This window comes from Ambystoma mexicanum, chromosome 14 (assembly GCF_040938575.1).
Source record: "Ambystoma mexicanum isolate Mex_15411 chromosome 14, UKY_AmexF1_1, whole genome shotgun sequence".
NCBI lineage: Eukaryota > Metazoa > Chordata > Amphibia > Caudata > Ambystomatidae > Ambystoma > Ambystoma mexicanum.
This window is the reverse complement of record NC_090940.1, coordinates 551,714,012-551,728,493: the sequence shown is the minus strand read 5'-3', so window position 1 is coordinate 551,728,493 and position 14,482 is coordinate 551,714,012. Positions and strand designations below refer to the sequence as shown.

Here is a 14,482-nt window from a genome sequence, read left to right as displayed (position 1 = left end):
ACAGGGACGTCACTCAGCCTGTTCTGACCTCTTACGACCTCGAACCCTTCCCTGGAGGCTATTCGACTGGAGACTGGACCTGAAACACAGGATTGGTAGAGTTTAACTCCCTATTGTCTCTATGTGCTTGAACCCCTTCTTCCCCGGGGTCCAACCTTTCCCTTTGATCCACAGCTCACCTTGTTTTCTTGGATAGTGTGCTCTCTGTCCCGACTTCAGCCCAGAGGCGCGTTGATTGATGCAGGCTCATTGCTGCCTGGTTACATCACTGGCAAAGGTCTGACAGGTAAGTATAATGAGTTTTTTTAACAGTTCTCTAACTTCGTTCCTTTCCTTCCTTAGATGATGGCCGGCGTCCGGGGATGGCGGCGTGCTGCTGAGATGAGTAGCACTGAAGGTGAGTGAGAGCGCGATGCACCCCTTTCGTATTTGCATTGAACAGAGTTATTTTTCTGTGTCTTTCAGGTGCCGTGACGTTTTCAGCGTGGATGCCGGTTATGAAGAACAAATGCGGTGGGTAAGCGCGGTATGCAGCGCCTCTAGATGTTTCCACGCTAACCTGGAGTGCCTTTTCCCTCTTGCAGATGGATGAGAAGTTCCGGAGACAGAGTTTCCCCAGAGCAGCTGGGATTCAGGTAAGCGTTTGAAGCTCATACAGTATTTAAAAATAAGCGAAGATTTGCAGAATGCTTACTAATGCCTTTTTCTGTTCTTTTCCCTTCTCCTTAGGAAGCGGCGTGCCGGGATGGGAATGACACCGCCGAAGATGCCCGCAGAACAGAAGGAGCGATGACTGATGGGCAGAAGCGCCGCAAGGTAAGGCTGTTCCTACGGTGTTCTTGTTCTTGCAGGAGCTGAGCGCAGATGAAAGATGCAGGCCTACTGGAGACCGATCCGAACACGGTGAGTGTCACGCTGCAGGTGCAGAAAACGCAAAGCATGTTTCTCAGCCTGGGTGTGGCTTAAAAAGTCTCTGGGTATCCCAGGTGACTCTGGGCTGAACCACACCCAAAAGACTAGACCGCACATGCAGTTCTGGGAACCAAAATATGTGGGGGCATCCATCTTGTCCCCATCAATGCACTACAAGTCCAATCCCCAATGTTATCCTATGGGAGTGAGTGAGTCTGGTGCCACAAGCGCCAAGTCTGACTCCAAGTGGGTCTTTGGAGGGATGGAGAGGCCCTTGAGGGCCATGTAGGTGATCGTGGCCTGGCTCCAGCCTGACATCTTGGAGGGCTGGGGTCATGAGGGGCAGGAATCATGACAGCAGAAGTGTGAACCGGGCAGCATGGCTCTGAGTAAGTGCAATCAAGGCAGTGCGGCTCTGGGTAAGTGCAGGAGGCAGGGGGCTGTAAGGGTTAGTTACAGTCCCTACGTGCGTGATAGGCCATGAGGTAGTGCAAGGAGGACTGGTCATCGAGTAGCCTGTTACCTGGTGAGACTCTGAGGGTACCAAGCAACCAGTCAGCGCAGCAGACAGGAGTTAGCAAGGAAGCAAGTGAGAGAGAAGGCAGAGGAGAAAATGAAGGTCTTGAGCCACTTCCGGAACTTCAGGGGGTCTGGCTCAAGTCTGAGGGGGGTCAGGGAGGCAGTTGCAGAGGGAGGTACCTGCAGCAGAGACAGAGATCTACCCCCAACTCTCTGCTTGGAGAAGTGTCTGACCCTCAGAGAGTTAGAGGTAGCTGAGCGAAGGGCTCCATTAGGAAGGTATTTAGGAAGAGAGTTCGATATAGTGAGGGGCCTGATCCCAGAAAGCCTTGTGGACGATGCAGAGGATCTTGATCTTGATCCTTGCAGCCACCAGGAGCCAGTGGAGAATTTTCAGGGCTGGAGAGATGTGGTCCCTGGGCTTGAAGCGAAGGATAAGTCTCACTATCCTGTTCTGGATTAGTTCTCAGCGGGCCAAGAGTAGCGTTAGGCAGATTGAGAAAGAGGCTGTTGCAGTACTCCAGCCTGGAGAGAAACAGGGCTCTGGAGATAGTGAGCTTCTAGAGGGAGGTGAGAAAAGATAGAATACCTCAGAGGAAGTGCAGATGGAAGTGGGCCTTCTTGGCAAGGGCTGTAGTGTGAGGAGAAGAGAGAGTGGAGTAGAAGATGACACCAATGTTTTTGCCTCACAGGAAGGCGAGGGTAGAGGGCCCAAGGAGGGTGGCCAGAGTGAGAGGGAAAGTGAGAGCAGGGGTCCCAATGAGAAGGATCTCAGTCTTAGTGGCATTAAGGCAGAGATCGTTGGAGGCGCAACAATCCTGAATCGCGAATAGACAGTCAGGAATGAGCGAGGAAGGAGAGGATGCTGAGGGAACCCTGAAAGAGAGCTGAGTGTCATTCGCATAACACTGACAGTTAGAAGAGAAGGTGGAGATGAGGAGGGCCAACGGGACCAGATAGACATAAGAGCCAGGGTAAGAGGATAGAGCCCTGGGGTACACCACATGTGGAGAGAGGTGATGGAGAGAAAGGACTCAAGTTGGACCTGGGAGGGTCAGTCCAGGAGGAAGGAGTTCAGCCACGCCAGGGCCTGATCCATGATGTCCAGGTTCTCGATTGATCAAGGTGGTGTGATTAACTGCATCAAAAGCAGAGAAAATGTCAAGGAGGATGAGGACAGCTGGAAGATGGTTTAGGAGGAGGTGCACAAGGGAGTGCTTGAGGAGAGGGGAAAGATCCAGTGGCAAAAGAGTGATTACAGAAATCAGCCCAGTCTAGACCGAGGGTGGAAATGTGGTCCTTAATAGTTCTGCAAGAGCAGGGGAGCACCTGTTTAGACTACACTTTCATAGATTGGACTTGTCTGGAAACATCGTCAGGTGTTGTCAGAGAAAAGGAGGAGAGAGGAGAGTACTTGTCAGTAACTGCCATGGGAGCTGTATCGTTTGTGACATTTTTGCTCCATAAAAACATTTAAGTCACAATGTAACGTTTCCAACCAGGCTGAACCCAGCCCTGCTATGCAACCCTTGGTGGTCGTGGATATGACACTTTTTGGCCTAGATCTTGGTCTGGAGAACCAGGTAAAGTAATATTTTGTATTCTCCTTTGGGAAACGTTTGCTCCAATAGGAATCACTGCTAATTAGAGTTTTCCATGACTTTTTATTGCAAACCGTGTCATTGGGGACATTTTCTCAAATTTTTGTACCAAACACGGAATGTAATTGCCTTTGTTTTATGTTATTGAGAAGAAAAAATAATTTGCTTTCCTATTTTATGTTGTTGGGACATTAGCATTCTTCAATATTTTACTCTGAATGTTTGGTTGTGTTTTGAATCTCATTGCTCCTCAACTTTTACGTCTTGAGCTTGCCCCATGGTGCCTAAAGGTAAGACAGCAAGAGATTCCATTGGGGACTGTTGGCCTACCCTCACCCACAAAATGAGTGATTTCTTACACCTTGGAATAGGGAAGAGGCGCAGTGGGGCAGTATTAAGGGAGTTCATGGGGCCCCAGAATGAGGGTGTTATGAGGAGGGATGGGATATGCATGAGGATGGTGATAGGAGAGGAGCAGAGGAGAAAGAACACCTTGATCGGGTAGACATTGGCAGATACATGGGGGTTTTACCGATACATGGGAAGAACAGAGCAGTAGGAAGCAGGAGAGGAGCCATTTGGACTTTTGGTCTTAGTCCTAACATGGCCAAACAGTGGCCACCCCAGGATGTTGCCCTTTTGTGGAGACCACAACAGCCCCAACAGGGTTTCTTTCCTAGGCTCCTTGTGGCACCAGCACGCCCAAAGTGGGAGTCACTCTTTGCACCCTTGGCTTTACACGCCTAGGCTAGATGCCCTGGGCAATGCTCTAGAGAATATGGCACAAGACCCCATGGCAGCCAATGAGAATGGCCAAGATGAATCCACCAGGCCAAGGAAGTTGTTGCAGGACCCCATCTAACCCTTCCTGTCACGTGGGATGCGCAACGCCCCGTTATTGGACTTGCCCACTGCAGTTCCTACGCAGTCTTACATGCAGGCTGCATACGACGGACACAATCCTACAGATGAAGCCTGGGAAACAAAAGGATGGACACGTTTCGCTCATCAACCAACATTTCCGAATTGAACAACAGAACTATGTGAAATTACTGAGACCTGCATAGAGGGGAGGGTTATTAGACCTGCACCTGCAAAACGGGCATATCTGCCAGGGGCAGGCAAAGCTGCCGTTGGCCTCCAGCAGCTACAGAAATGGTCGAGACGCCTTAAAACGATTGAGTGACGAGGGTTTGATTGCAAAACTAATTACAGCTCTTTGAGCAGCAAAATAATGTGCCTATTTAGGGCCGTAACATTTCTTTTAATGGTTGCTGCTTAGCTTTTGTGCAGATAAAGTTAGCTTCTGTGCCAGCAGGCGTTCGTCATTCAGACAGACCTCTCACACCAATTACTCCTTCTCCATTGAGCTGCAGCAAGCGAACAACATTTCCATGCAAATCGACTGCCAATTCCAACAGCACATTCCGCCTCTGAAGCTTTTTCCCCCCCCCCCCATCAAAAGTCTTCTGAAAATATGTCAAACCATATTTCGCAGTTGAATTCTTCACCTCATTTTGCACACCATATGGTCGCAAAATGGTCCATTTTGTAAAAGCTAAACTGAAATCCTGTTTCCAAACAAGTTTCTGCTGTCCCATTTCAATGCAGCGCTTTGAGGTTCCAGTATAGCTTGCAAAGGTAAATAGCAAACAGGGATGTAAGATCTGAGCACATGTGTCAAAAACATGGCCGCACAGGAGAGAGATATGAACGAGTTTTGAGAAGCAGACCAACGCATTGGCCCGACAGCTGGCAATGGCTGTGGCATGAATTTGCCAAACTACCATGTGCTCATGTATGTGGATCTCCGCCATATCCACGAGTGAGAGCTTGATTAAAGGAAAGGTTGTGAAGGCCGTAGAAACAATGACATCATATTTAAGCTAAATGCAACGTCCTATATTAGCCAAAAAAGCTAAATGGAGTGACATTTTACTTTAAAGCAAGCCTAAAAGCACTGTGCTAGAGGGCAGTAAAGTGTGGATAACCAGTCGATGGTCCATGTTGCCCGTTATATGATATGATATGGCATTTGTAACGCGCCTATACAGAAGTGTTTCAAGGCGCAACGAGGCAAGGGTGGGGAAACAGAGGGAAGTCAGAGACAACGATCCTACTAGGCCAGGTGACATTGAGATTGTGTAAGTGCAGGGGAGAGGGGAAGGGGGAAAAGTGTGGGGGGAAGGGGAAAAGTGCAGGGGGCAAGGGGAGGGGGCAGTGCATTACATAGGATAACAGTAAAATAGATAAGACAATAAATAAAAGTCCGACCAGCTGGTGGCAAGTGCAGGGCTAAGTGCAGACATTAGGTGTCAAGTGCTAGTAGGGGCTGTATGGATACAGAAACAGTCCCTGAGTGCAAGAGTTGCCAGGGGGCCAGTGCGGGTGTGCAACTTGTGCAACTAGCGGGGAGGCAACCTGGGCCCGAGATTAGAGGGTAGGCAGGTAACTAGTGCAGTTTTAGATTCAGCCAGGAGATCAGCAGGGGAGAGGAGGAGAGAAGGCAGAAGCAAAGAGGAAGGTCTTGAGGTGCTTCCGCAACCGGAGATGGTTCTCCTCAAGTTTCAGAGAGGCTGGGAGCCTGTTCCGGAGGGAGGCCCCAGCCAAGGAAAGATCTAACACAACCCGCTGCTTGGAGAAGCGACTGACCCTGAGGGAGGTGGAGGTGGATGAGCGAAGAGCTCGAGAAGGAAGATATTTAGGAAGAGAGGATTGAAGATATTGGAGGTCCCAGGACCTAGAAGGCCTTGTGGACAATGCAGAGGGTTTTGAACTTAATCCTCGCCGCCACTGGGAGCCAGTGCAGAAATTTCAGTCATGGAGAGATACGATCCCTCGATCCCTGGGCTTGAGACCAAGGGCAAGTCTTGCAGTCCTGTTTTGGATGAGTTGCAGAGGGCGGAAAGCGTATGGGCAGGCAGATTTAGAAAAAGGCTGCTGCAGTAGTCCAGCCTAGAGAGAACTAGAGCTCTGGAAATAGAGAGCTTCCAGGGAAAGGAGGGGAAAGGAAGAATACCTCTGAGGAGGTGCAGCTGGTAGTGTGACTTCTTAGAGGTGCCAGATGTGAGCAGAGAAGGAAAGTGTGGAGTCGAAGATGACCCCGAGGTTTTTAGCATCACAGGTGGGAGCAGGAAGAGGGCCAAGAGAGGACGGCCAAGGCGTGATGGGAAAGGAGGGAGCAGGTGTGCCAATGAGGAGAATCTCTGTATTACTGGCATTAAGGCAGAGATCATTGGCGACACACCACTCCTGGATGGCGGACAGACAGTCAGAGATGAGAGAAGGAGAAGAGGTGGCGGAAGGGAGCCTGAAAATGAGTTGAGCGCCAACCGCATAGCACTGAAAGTTGGGACAGAGAGTGGCAATGTGGTGGGCAAGAAGTTCCAGGTATTGGTTAAACAGCCAGGGAGAGAGGTTAGACCCCTGGGGAACATCATATGTAGAGAGAGAGAGAGATAGCGGAGAGGAAGGACCCAAGTTGGACCTGGGAGGGTCGATCAGAGAGGAAGGAGGTCAACCAAGCCAGGGCCTGATCGGCGATACCCTGGTTATCACTGAGACGGTTGAACAGGATGGCATGGTTGACTGTTTCAAAGGCAGAAGAGAGATCAAGCAAGATAAGGACACAGGGGGTGTTGGAATCGAGGTTGGAGAGCAGGTCCTCATGGATGTTCAGGAGAGCCGTTTGTGCTTCTGGCAGCTCTGAGGCCAGACTGATGGTCATGGAGACAACCAACAGATTCAGTGTGAAGGTTGAGCTGAGAGATGGCCATCTTTTCCAGGAGTTTGCCCAGGAGGGGAGTGATGGAGACTGGACGATAGTTAGCCAGGCAGGAAGGGTCGGCAGAGGGTTTTTTAAGAAGATGGTGCACAAGGGAGTGCTTCGGGGGGGGAAGGGGAAGACTCCAGTGCGAAGGAGTGTTTGCAGAAATCAGCCAGAGTAAGAGCCAGGGTGTCAATGTGGTCCTTGATGGTTTTGGAGAAACAGGGGTGAACCCGTTTTGACGAGACTTTCATAGATCGGGCTTGTCTAGAAACCTTGTCTGGGGAGAACAGGGGAAAGGCAGAGAAGGTTTGAGGAGAGGTTGCAGAAGAAGGGCCAGAGCAAGAGCAGGGAGTAGAGGGAGGAAGGGGAGAGGATGAGAGAGAGGACAGGATGTCCTGAATTTTAGAGATGAAATGAGAATCCAGGGACGTACAGTGGGCCTGGGAGGGAACAGGAGAGGTAGAGACTGCTGCAGGATTGGCCAGCTCCTTGCAGATTTAAAAGAGTTCGGCCGAGTTGTTAGATGCCGCAGAAACGCAGGCTTGGATGTGGGCTCTCTTCTTGGTGCGGACATAGAGCCGGTATTGCCTTTGGAGCAGGTGGCAGGCTAGTTTGTCAGAGGATCTACCCGTAGAACGCCATTTCCTCTTAACCACCCTGCACTTGCGTTTAAGGGTGACACGGTCTGAGTCGTACCAAGAGTTGCACTTGGCTTTGGGTTTCAGGCAGATCCTCATGACAGGGGCAAGAACATCAAGAGTATCAGATATAGCAGAGTGGAGAATGGAAAGGGCTGTGTCAGGGTGCGAGTCAGCACAGGGGGAAGAGGGGGGAGTAAGTGGCGGCGAAAGCCTCAACTGACACATACTTCATGGGTTGAATAACCGAGAAGGTAGATGGCAGTGCTGGAGTTGACTTGGCCTGAGGGGTAGAGAGGGAGAGATGGGAGGAAATGAGAAAGTGGTCACTACAGGAGGAGTTAGCAAACAAAGGATCTTTGCGATGATCTGGGCCAACTCAAGACAATCTATACAGCCCAAACATAAATCCTGAAGTGCTTCTTTTGATAAGAACCAATCAACTGGCCAGTTAACAGAAGCAATCAGGTGGCCATTTATTGGAAGCAATTAACAGGATTAAGGAATCAGAGCAGGCTACTTGCAATGACAAGCACAGAAGAAAAAGGACTGGGAAAGGGAATTCAAATGGTATGCTGAAGTGTGTTATATACTGCGCCAGTTATCACACGGGGGCTTGTCCGGAGGGTGACGTATTGTGCCCCACCAGGGATAATCAGACAGAAGAGGGCAGCAGAGGAGGGCAGAAGGCAACGTGAAGAAAGTCCAAGCATCAAAATCTGCACTAGCCATTGGTGAGTGATACTTCCATTTTAGGGAGTGAGAAATGGTGTGCTGTATGCATGAAGACAACAGTTATTCGAGCCAGGTTGCGAGTGACTTTTATGCATGTCTACCATCTAGTGACTCTAAATTAATCAATCTAGTTATAGACACATGAAATGTTAAGAAAGGAGCAATGAGTTAGGGATGGCATTTGTGATGGTTTGTATGCCTGTAGGACCGCTAGAGAAAAAGGAAAGCATAGCCCTGACCAGAAAAGGCCAAATGCTCAATTCTCCTGCGAATTAACGTATATCCATCCTTCCGTGTGACATGTTCTTGCATTTACAACCAAGAACTGACATTTGACAGCCGGTGGTCAAATGAATAAATACAAGGGCGCCAAGAGCAAACAACCAACAGCACCGGACGAAGCTTCTCCTCCAGCAATTCAGAAAGCATCACAAAACTTCATCTCCGCGAGTACCAACTGCAAACGAGCTGGCTCCATCACAGGCCTCACCCTTGACTGCTGCACCCACTTTTAACCTCCACTGTATTCGTGCAAGGCAAGGCTTTGTGTGTTGATCTCCCACAAACGAAGAAAAAATAAGAGTCCTAAAGGTAAGGACCCTTCCATCCCCTGCACACCACTGTACTAATATCAGTCAATTATTAGGTGACAGTGTAAGCAAAGACTCAGTAAAGTTTTCAACATGTATTTTAAAAAGGCAAACTTTTTTTTTAATCAAACCCAAATTAACAAGGAAATTATGGAATCTATGTGATCAATGCTCCACCCGTAACTGCGCCGATGAACATGTCGACGCCAATTACGGTGTGGTGCATTAATCAGATAGATCACTTTGCCAGCGCCCCACGGCTACATTCCCCTGCCCGACCCCCAGCCCCACTTACCTTTACAGCAGCGCACTTATGTGTGCGCCGCCTACACCCCGCTATCCCTGCAGCGTCCGTTCCTCCCCCTTGCATGGGTCAGACCCGAAGCCTCAGGGTGCTTTTCTTTTTTCTTTTTTAACTTTCTTGTCCCCCTGCAATCCCTGACTCCTGTTACTGCGCCCAAGGAGAGCGGGGGACACCCCCGCAACCCCACTCTGCTTGGGCGCAGTAATGGGAGTCAGTATTTGTGCGTCCTCCAAGTAGTGGATGTCACATACTGGTGTCGATATCGGGTACATAGCAATGAGTGCAGACGTTAGGTCTGCACCAAGATGTATGAAATCAACGGCTCAAAGGTTTAGTTCGGGTGCAGTAGGCAAATGGAAATTCTTACCCTGGACATGGGATTCTATATGGTAGCCATAATTCACAGCCTGATGCTCACATCTCTATCCCTGATTTCAACACCAGTTGGCGACATCCACCATTCGCTTATCCAGATAATCTCCTACCCTGGCCTGATGAAGTGAGGCATCATCCAATGATACAGACATTTATATACTGAGGAAGTTAAAACATTATTCTGGTTACCCCCTCCTCCCCCCACCTTGGATCTTAATTAAGGTAAGCCTTGCTGATACCCCAGAAGACATAATATTGAGAGTGGTCTGTATACGGGACAATATGATCTCACAAGACACCTTTATTTTGTTTTATGGTGTACAATCAGTGACCCGGCAGTGCTTGGGAGCAACTTTTTGCCCCAGAAGTCCATTTGATTGATGTTTGGACGGCTTAACTCAATACATCCAGGTGAATGTATACTCGGAAATATGGGAGTCTGCACATGTTCTGTACCGTGTCTAACAACAAGACCATGTAGATTAGGCCAATAAGTTCATGCACTCTACTTTTGATTTTTAGATATGAAAATGAAGAATCTGGATTTATGATCAGATTCATTTCTTGCTCCTGAAGAAGGGTTGTATACCCGAAACAAGTAGAGCTCTTTAGAAAACTGCTTTTGGAATACATAAATTTCCTTATTAGTTTTGTTTTTTATTTTGCCTTTAAAATACATGTTCACATGTGAAACATTTTCTGAGTTTTTGTGTACACGGTCACCTAATAATTGACTGATATGCACGTGCGTGATCTGAAAGACACCTGGCCTAATAGGATCGTTGTCTCGGTCCTCCTTCTGTTCCCCCTCCCTTGCCTCGTCGCGCCTTGAAACACTTGTGTACAGGTGCGTTATAAATGCCATATAATATATCAGAACAGTGGTTTGCAGGGGACGCGAGGGTCCTCACCTTTAGGACTCTTCCTTTCTCTTAATTTGTCGGCCTTGTGCCAGGGCTCTTTTTTTGCCCCGCCGCACCCTGAATTTATATTGTGAAAGAGCTATACTATCCAGACACATGTGCGCATCTCTAGAGATCTGGTAAATTTGTTTTGATTTCCCAGAAAGCCATCCACTCCCATTTTGGGGCTGTCACCCCCTGCTACTAATTTCTCCTTGACTGCATTTCTCCAGAGCTTTGTTAACTACCTTGCTGCACTGTGATGAAAACTAGATCTCACAGGCCTGTGCCCACAACTTGATTCTACAGTGTAGCGCTCCGGGCTGCCTTCTGTGGCTGGGATTACGCTACAAAAATACCACAACGGAAAAAAAAATGGCAATCAATCTGAGGCACACCACACTCCCATCTGGACACACATCCATGTAAGGTTAGACCATGGAGGTCACATACTTTGTTGAAGAGCAGGTAAAGCCAGGCAGAGCAAGTAATTGGATATTTTTGTACGGCAACATTTTTGAGGGGGATATTAACGCATGGAACCGCTGACCAGCAGAATTTCCTCATATGAGTTCCTGGTGTAAAATGCAGGACTATGAGACCACTGCCTTGCCTTTCCTTAACTGGTCCCAAAATTAATATAATTTCTTCTGCCTGCAGCAAATAATGAGAACTTTGCCTGTTGATAAATAACTAGGCTATGCAGATGGAGCCAGCCGACAGCTTGAGGTTGCAAGCGCCCATTGTTCAGAAGAAGACAGACTTTGAACGTGTACACAAACGAACACACCCTTGACAAACAGCACAACCAACCCTTCTCCTGTCTGCAAGCCTCAAAAGGCGGGCAATATTGAGTGATCCTACCTAGCTGTGAGCAGGCACGACAGGGCATGGGCACAGCAGCTGGCAGCAGACACGCTGGGGCTTCACCGTGCTGTATAAAACGAATGCCCGAGCAGAGTCGGGCTGAAAGCAGAAGTGAGCACGCAGCAAGGCCGCAGGAGGGAGGCTTCCTGCAGGCCTGCGGCTGACTTTCACTCTGAGTCACTCGGCAGGAGGTGCACAGGGCGAGGGGGAAGGCAACTCTCCCCCTTCGAGGTTTCAGCAAGAGCTTCCGCCGGCGTTATCCCTCCATCAAGAAGGCCGGGGTTGTGAAACGGGTTCAGGCCTGCGTGTCAGCAGGCGCAGCCCCCCCCCCCCATGTCCGGAAGAGGCACAACGCCACTGGACGCCGGGTTTAGATTCGTGCCCCCGCTTCCTGGCAGCGTTTCCTAAAATAATGTCATTCGGGGCAGCTCTGCGGTATTGCAGGAGTGTCACACCCGGCTTTCCAGCTATAGGGGAGGGAGGGTCGCTGAGGCAGATTGCAGCCTGCGGGCAGAACGACTCAGATGCGCTTCTTTTTAGGGATACGAGTGTAGGCTTTTTTTCTTGTTTTTTTTTGCCTTGTGCATGCATTAAAAAAAAATCTTGGTAGAGTCGTTACCCGGGAGATGCAACCTGCATCAACGTGTACCTTTGAAAGTAGCGCAACCCGGCTGTAGTCCTCTTGTCCTCCACCTGAGGGCAGTCATGGGACGCAGCGTAAGTGGCTGCCCGGCAACCTTCCAAACACGACACAGCCCAGGCACACCCGCCCTTGTTGAACCCACCGTCATATTGAAGGGGTTTCACTTAATAAAATGGTATACACTTTTGAGCAAGGTCAGAAAGGCGGGGGGCGGGGGGGGTCGTGACATTGTGGAGCAGTCGATGACATTCTCTGGAGCGACTCTACAATCCATACATTGACCCTACTAATAGGGGAAGCCCGTGCTTTTGCAGCAGATGGCATGCTGAATTTCCTCTAGGCGTTTGAGAGGATGTGTGATGTGCTGTTGGTTACTGTAGAAGATGCCAGAGTGAAAGAAATAGAGTTAAAAAATAAATATAAATGCTGTCATGGACTCTACAAGATCCCACCGTCTGCATGAAGATGCCGAGGCTGTGGTCGAGTGGGTCGTTCAGCTCCATGTTCAATGACTCAATCCACATGAAGCAAGAGTGTGGGAGCCTCTATGTGAGACTCATAGCAATGACAAATCTGACCTGTGTCAACCCAGAGAACTTGCTTTTACTGGTGGATACTTTTTCCTTATACCTCCGAGTGGAAACCTTTTTACGCACTCACAGAATCTTGTACTCTTGGTATGGGTGTCATTTTTAACACTGTCCATAGTGTCTTTTAAAAGTGATCCTCTTTGACAAATTGTTGCCAAGAAGTGCCTATTGTTGCTGGGTTGCTCTAGCCCCCCCCTTCTAAATTTCTGTGGCTAACCTTGTGAGACCTACAGTTCCCAGGGGTAGAAAGGATCTTTGGATCCCCTTTACATTTTATTAGCTGAGACCAGCACCCCACCTTATGTGGAGTGCTGGGGGGGATACTGTGCATCCCTTTTCTCATTCTGTTACAAGGACAAACTGACCTTTAATGGCGGGTTGCAGTGAACCTTTTTATTACTTTGGTTCACCTTTCCTGCGGCCAGTTTGCACAGCCCCGGTAAAGGCACCCATGGGTGCTCATTTTATCAAAATGGCCCCCGGTCTTTTTTTTTGCCATTTCAGTGTTCCTTGTCCTTTCTTGTTCCTTCCCCTGACCTCCAGGGTGGGAAATTCCTTTGTGTGATTTTTATCTTCAGCAGGAATCCGGTGGACTCCCTGCCCAGGCTCTAGAGTGTCTGTGAAGTCAGGAAGCGAGGGAGGCGTCCAAAACTCTGCAGCCCTTTGTCTTCTAGCCTGACTTTGAGAATCCAATTCAAACTGGAAGGCTGGCTGTCCTAAAAGGACTGACACAACCTCCCACCCACCCACCACCAAGTTTGAAAGTTGCATGGCTGATTGGCTGGGTTCCTGCATCAAATTCAGATCCTGGAAGCTGAAGAGGTAGTCGACCACTGGAACCAAAATCGAAGAGGAAGATGAAGAATTTGCGGCTGAAACAATTTCCAGCGATCAGAGAGCCTGCTGTGTAACCGCAGCCTGCTGTTACCATTCCTTCCAATCGACATGTGGACTTCGAAAATGACCACCCCGACCCAGAGCCTGGTGAGACCCGCTGGACTCAAGTACACCTGAATTTTGAGCCATCCCATGCCATGAGTCATTCATAAAGTCTAACACTGGCTTTTGCTTTCCCTAGTCGGTTTTAGAAAGACACAAAAATCGTCTGAAGTTTATTCCTGCATTTAAGTTGCTGAAAGCTCCTTTAAAAAGTGTATAGGTTTTACATCCTAAAATAAATTACAAGAGTTATTGCTTATCTCAGTCTGTGCTTTACTGATCTCAAAAGCACCTGTAAAGAATATTACATCCTTGGGTTTTATTCACCTAGTATAATTGTGGGTTATCATAAAATAAGTTATAGGTTTTGACTGTACCTAGAATACGTGTTCCACTATTCATAAAAAGTATATCGTCCAGTTGGTTTACTAAGTGATTTCTTGCTGAGCGTCACAGTACAACTGCTAGGGTCTACTACCCAATATTACTGAAAGTAATCTAAAAAGTAACTATTGGTTTGACTTCCCTAGAACCCCTGTTAGGTGTTCCAAATAAGGTTATATGCTTTGGTCTGTGTACCTTCAAGCATAGTGTTGTGTTTTTCTATAATGTGTTTACATCATCTGGGATAGTACTTATTTCCCCCAAGATTTAAATAAAGCATTTATTTTCCATTTATTTTTACAATACCTAGTGTTTCTTTGTACCATTTGTATTACAATTCCTCTGGACTGACTCTATAGCCCTCTCTCCTTCCTAAGATAAGCCTGGCTGCTCGGTCTACGCTACCATGAACTCAGGTGGTACAGCTTTAAACTAAGAGTGGAGTCTTGGAATGTCTCAGTTGGATGGTTTTACTAAGCCCTTAGTTGGACTTCAGAAAACTGTCCTAACAGTCTACAACCACGTTTTAGCTCACTGCACCTATAGGGGAGGATAGGTCAATAGGACCCCCCCCTCCCACTACATCTCCCGACACGTGAGACTGTACCACCACGTTATGTGGCAGAGCACAGACGCCATCTTGTACTAAGCTGACTCCATTTTGTTAGAAACGTTCAGATCTAACCCAGGCAGAGTCAACGCGCACACTGCAAG

At 48.5% G+C, this 14,482-nt stretch overlaps 1 protein-coding gene across 7 annotated transcripts in view; it reads right to left on the bottom strand.

Annotated features, from left to right (window-relative positions):
- The window catches only part of CEP128 (centrosomal protein 128), an 864,240-nt gene that overhangs the window by 797,837 nt on the left and 51,921 nt on the right, over positions 1-14,482 (bottom strand). The window contains exon 1 of one of the 7 annotated variants that reach the window (XM_069637864.1): positions 11,210-11,342. The exons of the other annotated variants lie outside the window; for them this stretch is intronic. The gene's annotated coding sequence lies outside the window, so the exon portion shown is untranslated. Of the gene's footprint in view, positions 1-11,209; positions 11,343-14,482 lie in introns of those variants that run through there. 7 annotated transcript variants of the gene reach the window in all.